Consider the following 17,214-nt stretch of genomic DNA (forward strand, 5'->3'; position numbering starts at 1 on the left):
TAAGACTCTATAGTAGCTGATGCTTTTCTTTTCTTCATAGCTGCCTTCTCCGCAACTTTAGTTTTCTTCGCTTCTGTTGCAAAAGGAAGGTTGATATTCTTCATCTATGATGACTTTGCAGGAGGAACGGATGAAGTAGATTCATTTTCTTCAGGCGCAGCTGATGTAGTTGCCCTGACTTGTTCAGTTTCTTCAGGCACAGCATTGGAGGTTGCCCTGGCAGTTTCTTCAGGTGCTGGAATTTCTTCAGCAGCCCTGGTGCTTTTAGTCTTACTCCTATAAAAAAGTTGAGTTGGTGATGATGGTGTGCCTGCCATCCTTCGATTACGATCGTCGGATCTGCATCTAACGCATGTGAAGAACTATGTGGCAATTTTACAAAAAGACCCCCGCTGCTCCGTCATCCATTTGCAGCTAACCCCAACTCTCCCGAACAATCCAGTCTACTCCACAACTCACCTGTGACCACCCAAAGGAAATAGCCACCGTAAGAACCATCGGCCGGGAAGATTGGAGATCTGTCACGGTGGCCGATGCCGGCGCCATCCACCCCAGCTCCTCTCATCCCACCGCCCACCACCACCACGACGACGAGCACCTCCTCCTCGCCGTCTCCTCCTCCCCTTACCCGTCTGCTCCGAGGCCGACGTCGGCAAGCACGCCGTTGTCGCCGTCCACCGACGCCTCTCATGCCTCCTCTGCGGCTGCAGTCCCTCCGCCTACTATCACCATCACCCCGTCCTCCTCGCCATCCCCTTCACACCCCCATCTCCCGCGATGGCACCCCCCTCAAGTACGCCGTCGGTTGCGTCCATGGCCCCAACACCCCTCGTTCCTCCTCCCTTTCTTGCTGCAGCAGGCTCACCACCACACCCCACGCCTCTCCCTCATCTCCTCCGACGCCAACCTCCACAGGTACGGCGGCTGCACCTTGCTCATCCTCGCCGACGGTGCTGCCACTGTCTGCTACTATCCCCTCCCCACAGATGCGCTCCGTGGCATGTTCTATTGTGATGGTTGACATGGAGGTGCTCTGCTCGGCTACTGCCCCCCTTCCCAAAGCTCATCGTGCCCTCCCATGGTGCCTCTCAAATTAGATGGGACTTACTCTACTCGAACTACATCCTAAGAAGTGCGCTTTGCCTTCTGATCTACTTCGTCGAGGACCAAGGTATGGTGTGTTGATGGAAGAGTAAAAGCTCGTCTATCTGTCGTCAAGTCTTTGTTCATCTCTGTTAGGCAATCCTTACTTGTGCAATTGCAGAGATGTGGAATGTTTGGTTTCAAATTACTTTTCCAGGATCTTCTTCTAAAATGAATGAAACTTAATTATTACTTTATTAGTGAGGAATTACAAGCATTGAATGAAACTATGAATAAGAATGCAGTAGAGGAATTGATTTCGATATCACGCAAGCCCTAATTTTGTGTTAAAAAAGTTGACGACAAAACTGGAAGATGCATGTCATTGCATTAGATGTTGATGGACTACCTTCATTTTTTAATGCTATAGGTTGCTAGGCACTCCAAATGCGGATGTCTGGAGAGGAATAGGCAAGTTTCCGATCTCACGAGTACCCTCAATGCAAGGTCTCAAAGCTGTCTACTGTAATTCCCAGTGGTGACAAACTAACAATGTCTACAATTAAATATTAGGCCATAAGTTTTAGTAATCCCATAAGATGCAGTGCTAACTAGATGCAAAAAAAACTAGATGCTTCAGCCTTGCTACTTCTACTATACAGAATTTTTGAGGGCGTCAATAATTAAATCAAATAAGTTTACCCATACACTTCTATTTGGCTTTTCAAAATCCAGGAAATCTGAACCATTTGCGTACCTATGTTTGCTACGTCCTATTCAATTTGTTTATTGAGGCATACTTCGGTTATAATTATACGATAAGCTATTCTAATTGTGAAGTGTTCTTCCCTTTTCTTTTGGCGAAAGAAAATGTTCCCCATTTTGAGCAAGCCTGAACTCTGAATCATTACCTTTTACCATATTGCAGAAATCAGGAATTTCTAAAGTCCGGAACATTTCTCTACTACACTGCTACTTCAAAAAGACTAATAGCCTAAAGATTTGTTTCGGTGTCAGTTGCTGTTAAGCATTTTAGCTCATGTCAGTTGCTGCTTTCATGGCCCTCGAAGAAGAACAAATCCTGACCATGTTAGTTGCCACCTATTACTGTTTCCCCTTGTGTACCGGCGCGCTCACGGCCAGTTCTGGTGCTATGCCCGGCTACCGCCTGTCCTTTCAAAACCTCATCGTACCCACCCTTGCCGCCTACCAAATTCAAATTTTCTATGATCCAAATCCGCGCGCCTATGTCGAACTGTCTAGAAACCACTCTTGCAGCCCATTATAAATCAAGTGAGCAGGCAAATGGGACTCACGCTGCTCAAATCACATCCAAAGAAGCAACACGCTCTGGTCACGCTCTTCGCCTTCTGATCTGGTTCGCCAAGGACCAAGGTATGGTGTGTTTTAGGCAATCCTTATTTGTGCAATTACAGACATGTGTTTGTAGGGAAACTCTCTTGTCTTCTATGTTCAATAAATATATTCCAAGGTCTATTGTTTTCTTTTTTTTTTCAACATTAGCAATTGGTTCCACAGCAGTCAGCCGGTCACCACTGTAGCAATATTTGGTTCAGTTTCATTTTTGGATTCTTCTTCTGGAATGGCTATGAACAAGACATGCCATAGTTACTGTTAGAGGAATTAACATCAATACATGTTGGCCATAATTTTGTGTTAAAAGAAGATTTTTAGTGCCCAAAAAATTACTAACGATCACAATAGATGAGTATCCACATATACTACTATTAGACGATGATGCCACTTTTATTGGTGAAGTTGAACATCATGACAGGGAGTTGCAGGTCACCGTATGGTTCTGTAACATGTAATTTTGTCATTTTATTATTTATGCATATTGGTCGTTGGGTATTTCTAACCCCAGGCTGGTCTGTATGTTATTAAAAGATCTGCATCTTAGTTCTAGGTGGATCAGCTTGTTTTAGAGGAGTTGTTCAGACAGAAATTCCCAAGCTAGATTTGTTATATTTCCCTTTATATAAAATCGCGTGACTTCGTCACACATATGCACATATATACTCAGTATCATCTCCAACTACACTAGGATTTTTGTTCTCACCAAATCACTAAAATTTCTGAAAAAAATAATAATTTACATGGCAGGTCCAAAAGATATTTGACAAGCTTAGGAGTTTCCTGGAGAAACCCTTGGATTTAGGAGTGATGCTGAAGAACTGCAAGGTCAAGAAAGCAGTACAGCCCTCGTGCCAAAAAAGTGCTAAAGGAAAACATAAAGTTTTGTATCATGTACCTTACTGCTTGGCAAAAACATCTGCTTGCATATCCTGTTGGATTTCAAACTGGCCAAATGGAGCATATCCTGTCAGATTAAGAACTACATGTAAACATTCCAGCACCTTGCATCATACAGAACTAGCCTAAAGTGATATGCTTGATCTTCTATGCCTATTAGTGCTGTAAAGAAGGTGTTTATCACCAAGGAAGTTAATTATAATAAGCATCAGTATAGAAACAAATTTATGATGACTGAAATATTATGCTAAAAATAGCCGGAAGATCCAGATCAAGCAGAGTTCCTGGCTGGAAAATATATACTATTTTTTTATGTTTTATGTTTTCCTCAAGTAGCAGGCAGTGGCTTTGGTTTTCATCTTGATACAGTCAAATCTTGCTTTATATAGTGTAAGAGGGTGAAAGTTTTGTTCAATTAATTATTAATTTTATGACACATACACACACACACAATGAATGCCCTCCAGGAGCATTGTCTCCAGTGCCCTTACTATACGTTGAGCATTTGTTTGTAAGATATAACATAATCCAAGACACCTATCAAATATAGGGGGAAATCGTGCCTATATTTTTGTTGTATATACCAATATATATGTGCCTATGTTTCAGACTGTACAACACGGTTATTGATAATTTTGTTATTAAGATGTGCTTGCAGGAGGTGAAAAATCAAAGAGATCACGCCCCATTGGCAGAGGTGAGTGGAGTGGAGGTGTGCGGTGCACTGAGAGGGCGAAGCAGAGGCTGAAAGCCAGACTAATTTTCTGTGTTTCACAAGCTGCTCTGTAGCTAAGTTAAATACTCTGCTTCTTACAGTGAAGATACTCTGCTTCGTGGATGGGGGAGATATCTTGTTACTTCTGTCTTGTTCTTGTACATTTAAGCTTAAAAACAATTGATCAAGTACAGTGTTGATTTTCCATGACAATAAGTTCTTGATGGCGTGTTTCTCATGTTGAGGCTCGTATGCTTCATGAGATGATTGATTTTAAGAATAAAAGTAACATTCCTATGCTAACGTTCATTTGTAATGCAGTGAACAATAAAGACCCTTATGTATGCAGTAGTGCTTGTCTGATGTATACACGGTTTTGGGTACCGAGCGAAATTCCGAGCTCTCGCGCGGTTACCGCGTTTACCACCCCCCCTCGAGAAACACGCATACCGAGCAAAAAATCTCGAATAGTTTGAAAATTTTGAATTCAAACGCTTACAGTATAGTTAAATGAAGCCCATCTCTTATACGACCACAAAGCTGCTGGCGGCCTAGTGATAAAGCTAATCTTTCATGAGCAGGTGGACGCGGGTTCGAATCTCAGCTTTCATATTTTTATTTCTTTTCGGTGACGCGAAAATTTTAAAAAGCTGCCAAATTGTGGGAGCGACCAGGGGTCGAACTCGCGCATGTTATAGCTGCGGTTGAATAGCCCATTAGACTGATAAACTTATCTATATCTATCCAAAAAAATTGATTTTAAATTTCGTCCGTTTTTTCCGGAATTTCATGGTTACCGTGGTAACCGCAAATTCCGGTGCCCCATGAGAAAAAAGGTCCGTTCGGGATCCAAAACCTTGGATGTATACAATATTTAGTCCTATCAATGAAATGAACAGCTTTTCCTGTGCATGTTGTGGCTGCGGTTGAATAGCCCATTAGACTGATAAACTTATCTATATCTATCCAAAAAAATTGATTTTAAATTTCGTCCGTTTTTTCCGGAATTTCATGGTTACCGTGGTAACCGCGAATTCCGGTGCCCCATGAGAAAAAAGGTCCGTTCGGGATCCAAAACCTTGGATGTATACAATATTTAGTCCTATCAATGAAATGAACAGCTTTTCCTGTGCATGTTGTAGCTGCGGTTGAATAGCCCATTAGACTGATAAACATATCTATATCTATCTTAAAAAAATTTGATTTTAAATTTCGTCCATTTTTTCCGGAATTTCGTGGTTACCGTGGTAACCGCGAATTCCGGTGCGCCACGAGAAAAAAGGTCCGTTCGAGATCCAAAACCTTGGATGTATACAATATTTAGTCATATCAATGAAATGAACAGCTTTTTCTCTGCGTTTAAGCAAAATCTGTGTTAGAGCTCAGGTCTTGCATGTTTCAGATAGTTACATTCTATGAATAAACTTCAGATGAGAATAAACTTATCTATATCTATCAAAAAAATTGATTTTAAATTTCGTCCGTTTTTTCCGGAATTTCATGGTTACCGTGGTAACCGCGAATTCCGGTGCCCCATGAGAAAAAAGGTCCGTTCGGGATCCAAAACCTTGGATGTATACAATATTTAGTCCTATCAATGAAATGAACAGCTTTTCCTGTGCATGTTGTAGCTGCGGTTGAATAGCCCATTAGACTGATAAACATATCTATATCTATCTTAAAAAAATTTGATTTTAAATTTCGTCCATTTTTTCCGGAATTTCGTGGTTACCGTGGTAACCGCGAATTCCGGTGCGCCACGAGAAAAAAGGTCCGCTCGGGATCCAAAACCTTGGATGTATACAATATTTAGTCATATCAATGAAATGAACAGCTTTTTCTCTGCGTTTAAGCAAAATCTGTGTTAGAGCTCAGGTCTTGCATGTTTCAGATAGTTACATTCTATGAATAAACTTCGGATGAGAAGCATTTATGATGCTTTCTATATTGCAGTGCCAATTATTCATGTACATGCAACACTTTATGAATTTTATATACTCTCTTATTTAAAAAGTGTTTTTATTTGTGTACTTTTTTTTCATGCGAGTTCCCTTGTATTCAGAGATAAAGGTGGTCATTATAGCTGCGGTTGAATAGCCCATTAGACTGATAAACTTATCTATATCTATCCAAAAAATTTGATTTTAAATTTTGTCCCTTTTTTTCCGGAATTTCATGGTTACCGTGGTAACCGCGAATTCCGGTGCCCCACGAGAAAAAAGGTCCGTTCGGGATCCAAAACCTTGGATGTATACAATATTTAGTCCTATCAATGAGATAAACAACTTTTCCTGTGCGTGTTGTAGCTGCGGTTGAATAGCCCATTAGACTGATAAACATATCTATATCTATCTTAAAAAAATTTGATTTTAAATTTCGTCCGTTTTTTCCGGAATTTCGTGGTTACTGTGGTAACCGCGAATTCCGGTGCGCCACGAGAAAAAAGGTCCGTTTGGGATCCAAAACCTTGGATGTATACAATATTTAGTCATATCAATAAAATGAACAACTTTTCCTTTGCGTTTAAGCAAAATCTGTGTTGGAGCTCAGGTCTTGCATGTTTCAGATAGTTACATTCTATGAATAAACTTCAGATGAGAAGCATTTATGATGCTTTCTATATTGCAGTGCCAATTATTCATGCACATGCAACACTTTATGAATTTTATATACTCTCTTATTTATAAAGTGTTTTTATTTGTGTACTTTTTTTTCATGCGAGTTCCCTTGTATTCAGAGATAAAGGTGGTCATTATAGCCGCAATTGCTAAATGTGTGTGGGCGGATTTTCTGCAGGGAGTAATGAGAAAGCCGGGTAGGGAGAACAAAAAATCTTCCTGCAGGTGAAGATGGAGAAGAAAATGGTTGGCTTGGAAGAAAGGGGTTGGAAACCGCATGTTTAATTGTGCTCGATGTGTGCCTACCAGCAGTATAACATTGTTTGATCACTGTCTAGGAGCAATTTTTATTGTTCCTAGGAATGTTTAAGTAAACAATGTTACACTTATCATTTGTGACCCCGTAGCGTAGCACGGGCATCTTACTAGTGTCTTCAACAGGCTGATTTTCATTAGTTGTGTTGGCATGTTCTTCAGTAGGCTGAGCAGATGCTTCAGCTTAAGGAATTTCTTGTTGTGATGTAGCTACAACCTTTGGTTTGAATCCCTCGACCAGTTTGACAAATCTGACTTTGGCACCTAGCCAATCTGCACGATAAGCGTCAAACTGAGGTCTTTGATTGCTTTTACAGATTCACAAGTTCTTCAGGAGACATGTTTACAACATTCTTCTTTGGAAAACACTCCTTCTTGTACTGAGCTTTCTTGGATTGTCTGACCTTTTCAAACTTTCATTTTTCTTCACGTATGAAGGCATTGAGCATGTGACTTTGTCCTGGGGTGAGATTTAAATCAGGCAGAGGAGTGTTAGGGTCCTTGTGCCATAGATTGATGAAATCAAGGATCAACTTTGGATCCAGCATGAGTGGCACTACGCTGCCTTTGGCTCTAGCGGCTCTTTGTTGCATGTCTCTGATGATCTTAGCAAGTTATTCATCATCAGCTTCATTGTCATCAGACGGAACTTGAAAGGCAACTTGTTTCTTGTGAGGACTTGGCCTCGAGCCGCGTCCAGCAGCGGTCTTTTTCTTCAGTAAGGCCGGGCTATTGAGGATTGTGGTGGAGCTGAGGAACTTGCAGAGGCTCTTGAAGCAATTGAGATTCCTGTAGTCCTTTGGCACGATGCTAGATGCACAGGTGCTGAGGACTTTGCAGCTGCAGTTGAGGATTTTGCAACTAAGGGAGTTGGAGATGCTTTTGAAGAGGTTGCTTGAGGAATAGGCCGTGAGGACTTTGAAGAACTTGGCCGTGAGGGCATAGCAGCCGAGGAACTTGGTTTTACAGCTGATTTCTTCGGCAAAGCCTTCTTGGGCTTGCTAGCAAAGGCCTCTGAAAGTACAAGTGCTCCCTAGGTGGTTTTGATAATTGATGACAACATATCTCTTATTGGACTAACATTTCAATCTAGCATATTTCAGATAAGTTCAACAATGGAGTGGCATGGACTAAAGGTTGTGGGAACTCCTTCAAGATGCTAAGGACAAAGGATTGGCTAAAGCTTCAAGCTCAAGACTCCTCATTTTACATTTTAGTGATCCAAGATCACATTGAGTCTTTAGGAAAAGCCAATACTATTAAGGAGGGATGAGGTGTTGCTTAATGAGCCTCTTGCTTCACGTGCTTAGTGATATGCTCCAAAACCCTCAACTACTTTCCCATACCCACATATGACCTAAACCCTAAGCCAAACTCGGTCTTACCGATTCTTCCTATCCGGCGCCACCGAGTTTCACTTGTCATTAGCCACTGCCAAAACCCTAGCAATTCGGTTCTACCGATAAGGATCTCGGTCTCACCGAGATGGGGTTGCAAACTCTCTGTTTCCCTTTCATAACTTTTCGGTCTCACCGAAAGAGCGAATCGGTCCCACCGAGATTACAATGTAAACTCAGTGTTTCCCCTTTGTAACTTTTCGGTCTCACCGAAAGAGCAAATCGGTCCCACCGAGTTTGCCTGACCAACTCTCTGGTTACCTAATTACCAAATTCGGTCTCACCGAGTTTGTGTAATCGGTCTCACCGAGATTACGTTATGCCCAAACCCTAACCATATCGGTCCTACCGAGTTGCATGTCAGTCCCACCGAAAATCCCTAACGGTCACTAGGTTTACATTTTCGGTCCGACCGAGTTTATTGATTCGGTCCCACCGAGATTGGAAAACTGTGTAACGGTTGGATTTTGTGTGGAGGCTATATATACCCCTCCACCTTCTTCTCATTCGATGAGAGAGCCATCAGAACACACACACCATTCCAACTCATATGTTCTGAGAGAGAACCACCTACTCATGTGTTGAGACCAAGATATTCCATTCCTACCATATGAATCTTGATCTCTAGCCTTCCCAAGTTGCTTTCCACTCAAATCTTCTTTCCACCAAATCCAAATCCTATGAGAGAGAGTTGAGTGTTGGGGATACTATCATTTGAAGCACAAGAGCAAGGAGTTCATTACCTACACACCATTTGTTACTTCTTGGAGAGTGGTGTCTCCTAGATTGGCTAGGTGTCACTTGGGAGCCTCCGACAAGATTGTGGAGTTAAACCAAGGAGTTTGTAAGGGCAAGGAGATCGCCTACTTCGTGAAGATCTACCGCTAGTGAGGCAAGTCCTGTGTGGGCGATGGCCATGGTGGGATAGACAAGGTTGCTTCTTCATGGACCCTTTGTGGGTGGTTGCTTCTTCGTGGACCCTTCGTGGGTGGAGCCCTGTGTGGACTCGCACAACCGTTACCCTTGGGTGGAGCCCTATGTGGACTCGCACAACCGTTACCCTTCGTGGGTTGAAGTCTCCATCAACGTGGATGTAGGATAGCACCACCTATCCGAACCACGGGAAAAACATCCGTGTCTCCAATTGCGTTTGAATTCTCCAAACCCTTCCCTTTACATTCTTGCAAGTTGCATGGTTTACATTCCGCTGCTCATATACTCTTTGCATGCTTGCTTGATATGTATTGTGTGTGTTGAAATTGTGCCTAAACTCCACTTAAACCGAAAAAGCTTAAAAATTGCAACTTGAGCATTATGTGTCTAATCACCCCCCTCTAGACACATCTACTTCTAGGTCCTACAAGTGGTATCAGAGCTTTGGTCTCCATTGCCTTGGTTTAATCACCATTGGTGGAAGATGGATGTGTCTACATTAGGGAGTCTTAGGCATAGAGTGCCTATTCTTGATGGAGAGTACTTTCATGAGTGGAAAAATGAGATGCTTGTAATCTTCAATCAATATCATTTGAACAAGTATATTGCTAGCCCTTGTGCACCCCATATTGATCCCTTGCATCCTACCCTAGATGAAGATATTGACATGATTCGCAATCTAAGAACTATTGAGCTCATCATTAGAGGATTGCCCAAAAATTTGATTGCTAGTTTGCCTACTCAAAATTGTGCCTATACTATATGGAAATTTCTTGAGGAACGATTTCCCAATCATTCCTTGAAAACTTTGGATGAAATTCTCCATAAATCTATTGCCTTGAGTAAGATGAACTCTAGTGATCCTAGTTTTGGTAAATGTCTTCTTGAACTTGCCAATCTTAAGCATGCTAAAGGAGATGTTGGAATCATTAATGATATCATACTCAAAGCTATAAGAATTCATAAAAGTGACCACTTTGATGATCATTTATCTGATGAATTACCCTCTCTAGGAAATGATGAATCACAAGATCATGATGAACATGAATATTATGATGATGATGATAGTGACTTCGATCTTGATGATGCAATGAGACATTTTGGTCTTATGGCAAATCTTCAGCGATATGAATCAGGAGGAAAGGAATGGGTTCTTGATAGTGGATGTACTGATCATATGACCGGAGATGAAGAGATGTTTCGTGAGCTTGCTGAAAATGACGACCCTCGAAAATATGTCACTTTTGGTGATAATTCAAAGGGTAAAGTGGTTGGCCTTGGTAAGGTGGCCATCTCACATGATAGTTCCATTCAAAATGTCATGCTCGTTGAATCTCTGGGCTACAACTTACTTTCAGTATCTAGACTTGCTGATTTCGGTTTGAATGTCCTATTTACTGAGGTAGATTGCCAAGTATTTCGTCGAGACAATCATAAAATGGTCTTTACGGGTATGCGTAGAGGAGATCTTTACATTGTTGATTTCTCTAAAAAGGCACAACCTAAAACTTGCTTTGTTGCTAAATCCTCAAAAGGTTGGTTGTGGCATAGACGACTAGGTCACGTTGGCATGAGAAACCTTGACAAGCTTATTAAAGGAAATCATATCCTTGGAGTTAATGATGTCATATTTGATAAGGATAGACTTTGCAGTGCTTGTCAAGCAGGTAAACAGGTTGGAGGAAGACATCCCGTGAAGAACATCATGACCACAAGGAGGCCACTAGAGCTACTTCACATGGATCTTTTTGGTCCCAACGCCTACAAGAGTCTCGGTGGAAATTCTTTTGGTCTAGTTATAGTTGATGATTTTTCAAGATTTACATGGGTGTTCTTTCTTAATGACAAGTCGCAGGTCCAGAAGATCTTCAGAAACTTCGCTAGGAAGGCCCAAAATCAGTTTGATGTGAAGATCAAGAAGGTTCGGAGTGACAACGGAACAGAGTTCAAGAACGCAAATGTGGACACCTTTCTTGACGAAGAAGGGATTTCACACGAGTTCTCGGCTACGTATACACCTCAACAAAATGGAGTTGTTGAGAGGAAGAACCGGATGCTCATCGAAATGGCAAGAACGATGCTTGATGAATACAAGACGCCAAAGCACTTTTGGGCAGAAGCGGTTGAGACAGCTTGTCACGCAACAAATCGCTTATACCTTCACAAGCTACTCGGCAAGACGGCATACGAGCTTCTCACCGGTAACAAACCCCAAGTTGGATACTTTCGAGTATTCGGCTCAAAGTGCTACATTCTTGATAAGCATCGTCGTTCAAAGTTCGCTCCTAAATCTCATGAAGGTTTTCTACTTGGTTATGGCTCAAACTCTCACACTTACCGTGTCTACAACAATTTCACCCGAAAAGTTGAAGAGACGGTAGATGTGAAGTTTGATGAATCTAATGGCTCTCAAGTAGAGCAATTGCCAATTAATGTAGGAGACAAAGACCCTTCAGAAGCAATTCAAGACTTGTCCATTGGCAAAATTCGTCCAACGGAGGTGAAGGAGAGTACTTCATCCGTCCAAGTGGAAGCTTCTACTTCATGACAAGGTGAACCAAGAATTGACACGGAAGCATCCACAAGTGGGACACACCAAGATGAAGAAAACGAGGAAATACGTCAAGACGAACATCAACAACCTCCTTCTCCACCACGACAAGAGAACGACGACGTCAACAATGAAGAAGGCCAAGAAGAAGAACAAGATGGAGAAGATGTTCAACGAAGACCCAAGCAAAAGCTCTCACGAGTTCGAGCAAGAATTGCCAAAGATCATCCCGTCGAGCAAATCCTCAATGATATACAAACCGGGAGAATCACTCGCTCAAAAACTCGTTTAGCTAACTTTTGTGAAAACTATTCATTCATCTCTAGCATTGAACCCATGAAGGTTGAAGAAGTATTGGAAGATCCGGATTGGATAAACGCTATGCATGAAGAGCTACATAATTTTGAGAGAAACCAAGTTTGGACATTGGTTGAGAAGCCCGACAACAACCACAACATCATTGGTACCAAATGGGTGTTCCGCAACAAGCAAGATGAAGATGGACAAGTGGTTCGCAACAAAGCACGTCTCGTCGCCCAAGGGTACACACAAGTCGAAGGTATGGACTATGGTGAGACGTATGCCCCCGTTGCTAGACTTGAGTCCATTCGTATCTTACTTGCCTATGCTAATCACCATAACATCACCTTGTACCAAATGGACATTAAAAGTGCTTTTCTAAATGGTGAAATAGAGGAGGAAGTTTATGTCAAACAACCTCCCGGCTTTATCAATCCTAAGAAACCAAATCATGTTTACAAACTTCACAAAGCTCTTTATGGTCTTAAACAAGCTCCTAGAGCATGGTATAAATGCTTAACCAAGTTCCTTACTACAAGTGGTTTTGAAATTGGTAAAATTGATTCTACTCTTTTTACTAAAAGGGTTAATGGAGAGCTATTTGTATGCCAAATTTATGTTGATGATATCATATTTGGTTCAACTAACCCCCTCTTTAGTGAAAAGTTTGGAAAGCTAATGTTAGAGAAGTTTGAGATGTCTATGATGAGTGAACTCAAATTCTTTCTCGGGTTGCAAATCAAACAAACTAAGGAAGGTACATTTGTCTCTCAAACAAAGTACACCAAGGACTTATTCAAGAAGTTCAATATGCAAGAATGCAAAGGTATGTCTACACCCATGCCTACTAGTGGACATAATGATTTAACCAAAGATGGTGAACCGGTTGATCAAAAGGTTTATCGCTCTATGATTGGTTCATTGTTATACCTATGTGCTTCACGTCCCGATATTATGCTAAGTGTGTGCATGTGTGCACGATATCAAGCTGCTCCTAAAGATTGTCATCTTAAGGCTGTGAAAAGGATAGTGAGATATTTAATCCATACACCAAATTTTGGCATTTGGTATCCTAAGAGGTCTTCTTTTGATCTTGTTGGCTATTCCGACTCAGATTATGCCGGAGACAAGGTTGATAGAAAGTCCACTTCGGGTACTTGTCAATTTCTTGGTAGATCTCTTGTGTCTTGGTCTTCCAAGAAACAAAACTCGGTATCCTTATCCACCGCCGAAGCTGAATACATTGCCGCTGGTTCATGTTGTGCTCAATTACTTTGGATGACCCAAACTCTTAAAGATTATGGGATTTATGTGAAACATGTTCCACTGCTTTGTGACAATGAAAGTGCTATCAAAATTGGTCATAATCCTGTACAACATTCTCGGACTAAGCATATTGAAGTTCGTCATCATTTCATTCGAGATCATGTTGCTAAGGGTGACATCAATCTTAAGCATGTTCGCACCGATAAGCAATTAGCGGATATATTCACCAAACCACTTGATGAGAAAGTGTTTTGCAGGTTGAGAGGAGAATTGAACATCATTGATGCTTCGAACTTGGAGTAGAAACTCCATTGGATACATGCAAGACATGAGCTTATGACTAATCCATGATATATCTCTTATGATAACTATCTTATGTCTTGGATATATTTGCACCTTGCATGTTGTCTAACCCATGTAGGTGCTTGGTTGAATCTAATTCCATGAGATTGCGACTCACTCATATCCTGAGCGATCTCTACATCACCAAGACTCTACACAATAGTGGTTGAAGACAAGGAAGCACAAAACCATGAAACATATCCTTTGACAAACTCTATGTTAAGCTTCATGATTGTCATTTTTGGATACACAAGTGCTCTTCCTTGCAAGAACTAACCCATGTAGGTAGATGAACTCAAACTCCAAGTGGTGCTCCCAACTCTTGATGAACTACATCAACCTTGAGCACCCACACAAGTTCAACTACATGAGCAAGAACCACATCACCACCCAAGGTATGTTATTCCATCTTAGAGAAGCTTTACTCCAAGACATGAGTCAAAGCAACTCAACAAGATGTGAATACATCAAGATGCTTAAACGAAAAATGGTAACCCCATTTTGAGCTTAAACGATGAGTATGACCTATGATCAAGTGTTCTCACTTGACTCCTAAGTCAATATACTCTAACATAGGTGACTATGTCACCGCCCAATTCTAGATGAAGTTCTCTTGTGTTCTTTTCTGAGCTATTGCATTTGTCCCTTGCATATTTGTTTCTTTCTTTTTCAATCAAAAAAAAACTTCATCTAGAAACCTTTCACTCTTTTCTTTTTGATTTTTGTTCTGCATATTTCTGCATCAAATTCCTTGCAAATCTTTCAGCTAATTCATTGCAAATCTTTGTGAGATCTTACTTGTCTAGTGAGCTGAGGTGACAAGTGTTTTTCTCTGTGATGAACTCGGTTTCACCGAATAGCTATTCTCGGTCCAACCGAATCCCTTCGGTACTACCGAAACATGCTACTCGGTGCCACCGATTTCGCAACAGGAAAAACAGTTTGCCACATATCCTATATTTTTTCTGATCTAGCTCCACTCAATGAATCTTGTCCTCTACAAGCATCACAGTTTTATTCACTGCTTTGTACTGAATCTCAAGGACCAAACCTATTCGACAAATTCTAGGAAAAACCTTCTTGGAAATTGATGTCAAAGGGGGAGAGAGAGATCACATCAAAGCTTATCATCAGAGAGAGAGATCACATCAAAAGCTTATCACCTACAAAGGAGAAAGTACTAAGGGGGAGAGAATACTCAAGGATCCCATATAGAGAATACTCAAGGATCCCACATATTAAGGGGAAGAAAGAAATCTCCAAGGGGGAGATAATACTCAAGAGGAGAGATGCCACATGTCTTTTTGGGGGAAAGACATGTTCATATGAACTCATTTGAATTTAGTTCTATTCATAAGCTTTCAGCTCTGATTTTCTGTTTCCTATCTTCTCCCAATATCCCATGTAAGGTTCAGGGGGAGCAAGACACCTAAGGGAAAGAAATCAGTCAAATTCATTGCATATCTTTATTCTTGGGGACATGTTGAATTCAATATGGTACCTTGTACTCACTCTCTACATGTCATCCCAATCTTGGTATTCTTGTGGTTTCTTTTGTTTGCTCTGGCTAGTGGACGTACCTGTGTTATCTAACCTTGTTTGTGCAGGTTCATTCTATCCTAAGCCAACTCAAGACCACAAGGTAAGTATATGCATCAAAATCATGAGTATGAGGAGTTCTTGCTTATGTACATACTGTTTGCAAGAAGGACTCATGAGCATGAAGGTATTTTCCTTGATAATCTTTTGCTCTGATGCATATGGCCAAGATACATGTAACACATTGCCTACTCTGTCATGGTTATGTTCTCACATGCCTCCATATTTCATATTTACATGAGTGCATACATGTAGGGGGAGCCTATGCTTGTTACATGTCCTTCCAAAGCTTTACTTGCTGTTCTTCATATCTTTATCTAAAGCTTTTATGTATGTTGCCATCAATTACCAAAAAGGGGGAGATTGAAAGCACAAGTGCTCCCTAGGTGGTTTTGATAATTGATGACAACATATCTCTTGTTGGACTAACATTTCAATCTAGCATATTTCAGATAAGTTCAACAATGGAGTGGCATGGACTAAAGGTTGTGGGAACTCCTTCAAGATGATAAGGACAAAGGATTGGCTAAAGCTTCAAGCTCAAGACTCCTCATTTTACATTTTAGTGATCCAAGATCACATTGAGTCTTTAGGAAAAGCCAATACTATTAAGGACGGATGAGGTGTTGCTTAATGAGCCTCTTGCTTCACGTGCTTAGTGATATGCTCCAAAACCCTCAACTACTTTCCCATATCCACATATGACCTAAACCCTAAGCCAAACTCGGTCTTATCGATTCTTCCTATCCGGCGCCACCGAGTTTCACTTGTCATTAGCCACTGCCAAAACCCTAGCAATTCGGTTCTACCGATAAGGATCTCGGTCTCACCGAGATGGGGTTGCAAACTCTCTGTTTCCCTTTCGTAACTTTTCGGTCTCACCGAAAGAGCGAATCGGTCCCACCGAGATTGCAATGTAAACTCAGTGTTTCCCCTTTGTAACTTTTCGGTCTCACTGATTTCCACTCGGTCTCACCGAAAGAGCAAATCTGTCCCACCGAGTTTGCCTGACCAACTCTCTGGTTAGCTAATTACCAAATTCGGTCTCACCGAGTTTGTGTAATCGGTCTCACCGAGATTACGTTATGCCCAAACCCTAACCATATCGGTCCTACCGAGTTGCATGTCAGTCCCACCGAAAATCCCTAACGGTCACTAGGTTTACATTTTTGGTCCGACCGAGTTTATTGATTCGGTCCCACCGAGATTGGAAAACTGTGTAACGGTTGGATTTTGTGTGGAGGCTATATATACCCCTCCACCTTCTTCTCATTCGATGAGAGAGACATCAGAACACACACACCATTCCAACTCATATGTTCTGAGAGAGAACCACCTACTCATGTGTTGAGACCAAGATATTCCATTCCTACCATATGAATCTTGATCTCTAGCCTTCCCAAGTTGCTTTCCACTCAAATCTTCTTTCCACCAAATCCAAATCCTATGAGAGAGAGTTGAGTGTTGGGGAGACTATCATTTGAAGCACAAGAGCAAGGAGTTCATTACCTACACACCATTTGTTACTTCTTGGAGAGTGGTGTCTCCTAGATTGGCTAGGTGTCACTTGGGAGCCTCCGACAAGATTGTGGAGTTGAACCAAGAAGTTTGTAAGGGCAAGGAGATCGCCTACTTCATGAAGATCTACCGCTAGTGAGGCAAGTCCTGTGTGGGCGATGGCCATGGTGGGATAGACAAGGTTGCTTCTTCGTGGACCCTTTGTGGGTGGTTGCTTCTTCATGGACCCTTCGTGGGTGGAGCCCTGTGTGGACTCGCGCAACCGTTACCCTTGGGTGGAGCCCTGTGTGGACTCCCGCAACC

General features: G+C 41.6%; 1 long non-coding RNA gene across 3 annotated transcripts; it reads left to right on the plus strand.

The window, feature by feature from the left end:
• Positions 1-429: 429 nt before the first annotated feature.
• Positions 430-4,381, plus strand: LOC125555870 (uncharacterized). 3 transcript variants are annotated; one of them, XR_015610758.1, is made up of 4 exons: positions 430-1,171; positions 1,514-1,554; positions 2,012-2,478; positions 3,208-4,381. It is a non-coding gene; the product is annotated as an uncharacterized LOC125555870 (long non-coding RNA). The 3 variants fall into 3 exon arrangements; XR_015610757.1 differs by having other exon boundaries at positions 1,514-2,478; XR_015610756.1 differs by lacking the exon at positions 1,514-1,554 and having other exon boundaries at positions 431-1,171.
• The last annotated feature ends 12,833 nt before the right edge of the window (positions 4,382-17,214 follow it).

Source organism: Triticum urartu, chromosome 7A (genome assembly GCF_056163025.1).
Source record: "Triticum urartu cultivar PI428250 chromosome 7A, HENAU_Tu73, whole genome shotgun sequence".
NCBI lineage: Eukaryota > Viridiplantae > Streptophyta > Magnoliopsida > Poales > Poaceae > Triticum > Triticum urartu.